The 3,972-nt window shown below is 49.8% G+C and overlaps 1 protein-coding gene across 1 annotated transcript in view; it reads right to left on the bottom strand.

The window, feature by feature from the left end:
- Positions 1-3,972, bottom strand: part of lmtk3 (lemur tyrosine kinase 3) — a 15,930-nt gene that overhangs the window by 2,617 nt on the left and 9,341 nt on the right. The window lies entirely within an intron of this gene.

Genomic DNA, 3,972 nt, shown 5'->3' with positions numbered 1-3,972 from the left:
GAGGACGAAAGAAAACAGACAGAACTAGAGAGAGGGGGAGAAGACTATAGAAAACAGACAGAACTAGAGAGAGGGGGAGAGGACAAAAGAAAACAGACAGAACTAGAGAGAGGGGGAGAAGACTATAGAAAACAGACAGAACTAGAGAGAGGGGGAGAGGATGATAGAAAACAGACAGAACTAGAGAGAGGGGGAGAAGACGATAGAAAACAGACAGAACTAGAGAGAGGGGGAGAGGACGATAGAAAACAGACAGAACTAGAGAGAGGGGGAGAGGATGAAAGAAAACAGACAGAACAATAGAGAGGGGGAGAAGACTATAGAAAACAGACAGAACTAGAGAGAGGGGGAGAGGACGAAAGAAAACAGACAGAACTAGAGAGAGGGGGAGAAGACTATAGAAAACAGACAGAACTAGAGAGAGGGGGAGAGGATGATAGAAAACAGACAGAACTAGAGAGAGGGGGAGAGGACTATAGAAAACAGACAGAACTAGAGAGAGGGGGAGAGGACTATAGAAAACAGACAGAGCTAGAGAGAGGGGGAGAAGACGATAGAAAACAGACAGAACTAGAGAGAGGGGGAGAGGACGACAGAAAACAGACAGAACTAGAGAGAGGGGGAGAAGATGATAGAAAACAGACAGAACTAGAGAGAGGGGGAGAGGACGATAGAAAACAGACCGAGCTAGAGAGAGGGGGAGAAGACGATAGAAAACAGACAGAGCTAGAGAGGGGGAGAAGACGATAGAAAACAGACAGAACTAGAGAGAGGGGGAGAGGACGACAGAAAACAGACAGAACTAGAGAGAGGGGGAGAAGATGATAGAAAACAGACAGAACTAGAGAGAGGGGGAGAGGACGATAGAAAACAGACAGAACTAGAGAGAGGGGGAGAGGACGACAGAAAACAGACAGAACTAGAGAGAGGGGGAGAGGACGACAGAAAACAGACAGAACTAGAGAGAGGGGGAGAAGATGATAGAAAACAGACAGAACTAGAGAGAGGGGGAGAGGACTATAGAAAACAGACAGAACTAGAGAGAGGGGGAGCGAGAGAGATGACAGAGAAACATGTGTTTCTATATGTGACAGAGAAAGAGGCAACTGTAAGTGTGTATGAGAGAGAGTGAGAGATAGAGAGAGATGGCGGGCCAAGTGTCATTTTAATCTAAATTGAGCATAATAAATAGGTCAGACCAGTAGTTATCTGTCACTCCATGTTACAGTTCTAACACTGCACCACTTGTATGCAGCATGCAGTCTCTAACTACCAGCATCTCAATATGACACACAACAATTAAACACATCTACTGATGTGACTTGGTCCATGTAGATATTTTTCAAACAGCACCAAATCAACCAGAGTGAAATATAGGTTGGGAGTTAACTGTGAAGTTAATCCCAAGAACTGTGATTTATAATACACTGAATGTACAAAACATTAGGAACACCTGCTCGTAACATGACATAGACAGACCAGGTGAATCCAGGTGAAAGCTATGATCCTTTATTGATGTCACTTATTAAATCCACTTCAATCAGTGTAGATGAAGGGGAGGAGAGGTTAAATAAGGATTTTTAAACCTTGAGACAATCGAGACATGGATTGTGTATGTGTGCCATTCAGAGGGTGAGTGGGCAAGACAAGATTTAAGTGCCTTTGAACGAAGTATTATGGTAGTAGGTGTCATGCACACTGGTTTGAGTGTGTCAAGAACTGCAAAGCTGCTGGGTTTTTCACACTCAACAATTTCCCGTGTGTATCAAGAATGGTCCATCACCCAAAGGACATCCAGCCAACTTGACACAACTGTGGGAAGCATTGGAGTCAACATGGGACAGCATCCCTGTGGAACGCTTTTGTCACGCCCTGACCATAGAAAGCTTTTTATTCTCTATGTTGGTTAAGTTGGGGTGTGACTAGGGTGGGTCATCTAGGGGATTATATTTCTATGTTGGCCAGGTATGGTTCCCAATCAGAGGCAGCTGTTTGTCGTTGTCTCTGATTGGGGATCATATTTAGGCAGCCATTTCCCCTTTGTGCTTTGTGGGATCTTGACTATGGATAGTGCCTGTTAACACTATTGTTAGCTTCACGTTTCGTTTGAGATGTATTGTTTTGTTTTGCTGTGAGTTTCACTTAGTAATAAAAAGATGTGGAACCCAGATCACGCTGCGCTTTGGTCCACTTATTATGACGATGGTGACAGAAGAGCCCACCAACAACGGACCAAGCAGCATGCCCAGGAGGAAAGCCAGGAGTGGAGGACATCCTGGATGTGAGAAGAAATGATGTCAGGAGATAGAATCCTGCCCTGGAAGCAGGCGGAGGCAGCGAGGGAACAACAGTGACGACGCCAGGGTTCACGGCCATGACGCAAGCCCAAAAGAGAGCCCCAAAATATTTTATTGAGGGGGCGGCACACGGAGTGGTCGGCGACGATGAGGGGTGAGTCAGAGACAGAGGAGGAATATTGGGACAGATTGAGCGAGGAGTGGTCAGCGAAAGTTGAGGGGAGTGAGTCAACTGCCCGTACTCACCGTGGGGAGCGTATGACTGGTCAGGCACCATATTTTGCGGTGATACGCACTGTGTCTCCAGTGCGTATTCACAGCCCGGTGCATTCTGTGCCAGCTCCTCGCACTTGTAGTGTTAAAGTGGGTATCTGTCCAGGACGGGTTGTGCCGGCTCAGCGCGCCTCGTCTCCAGTGTGCCTCCTCGGTCCAGGATATCCTGCGCCGGCTCGACGCGCTGTATCTCCAGTGCGCATTCACAGCCCAGTGCATTCTGTGCCTCCTCCCCACACTTGCCCTGAGGTGCGTATCACCAGCCCGGTGCCACCTGTACCGGTCCCACGCATCAGGCCTCCAGTGCGCCTCCACAGTCCAGTAAGTCCTGTGCCTGCTCCTCACGCTCGCCCTGAGGTACGTGTCACCAGCCCGGTGCCACCTGTATCGATCCCACGCATCAGGCCTCCAGTGCAACTCCACAGTCCAGTAAGTCCTGTGCCTGCTCCTCACGCTCGTCCTGAGGTGCGTGTCACCAGCCCGGTACCACCAGTGCCGGCCCCACGCACCAAGCTTCCGGCGACAGTTCCCAGTCCGGAGCTTCCGGCGACAGTTCCCAGTCCGGAGCTTCCGGCGACAGTTCCCAGTCCGGAGCTTCCGGCGACAGTTCCCAGTCCGGAGCTTCCGGCGACAGTTCCCAGTCCAGAGCTTCCGGCGACAGTTCCCAGTCCGGAGCTTCCGGCGACAGTTCCCAGTCCAGAGCTTCCGGCGACAGTTCCCAGTCCGGAGCTTCCGGCGACAGTTCCCAGTCTGGAGCTTCCGGCGACAGTTCCCAGTCCAGAGCTTCCGGCGACAGTTCCCAGTCCAGAGCTTCCGGCGACAGTTCCCAGTCCGGAGCTTCCGGCGACAGTTCCCAGTCCAGAGCTTCCGGCAAACAGCTCCCAGTCCGGAGCTTCCGGCGACAGTTCCCAGTCTGGAGCTTCCGGCGACAGTTCCCAGTCCAGAGGGTACTGTCACGCCCTGACCATAGAAAGCTTTTTATTCTCTATGTTGTTTAGGTCGGGGTGTGACTAGAGTGGGTCATCTAGGGGATTATGTTTCTATGTTGGCCAGGTATGGTTCCCAATCAGAGGCAGCTGTTTGTCGTTGTCTCTGATTGGGGATCATATTTAGGCAGCCATTTCCCCTTTGTGCTTTGTGGGATCTTGACTATGGATAGTGCCTGTTAGCACTATTGTTAGCTTCACGTTTCGTTTGAGATGTATTGTTTTGTTTTGCTATGAGTTTCACTTAGTAATAAAAAGATGTGGAACCCAGATCACGCTGCGCTTTGGTCCACTTATTATGACGATCGTGACAGCTTTTGACACCTTATAGAGTCCATGCCCTGACTTGAGGCTGTTCTGAGGGAAATAGAGGGTGCAACTCAATATTAGGTAGGTGTTCCTAATGTTTTGTACAC

Source organism: Oncorhynchus keta, chromosome 34 (genome assembly GCF_023373465.1).
Source record: "Oncorhynchus keta strain PuntledgeMale-10-30-2019 chromosome 34, Oket_V2, whole genome shotgun sequence".
Classification (NCBI taxonomy): domain Eukaryota; kingdom Metazoa; phylum Chordata; class Actinopteri; order Salmoniformes; family Salmonidae; genus Oncorhynchus; species Oncorhynchus keta.
The sequence above is the reverse complement of the archived record's forward strand: the minus strand, read 5'-3'. Positions and strand labels throughout refer to the sequence as shown.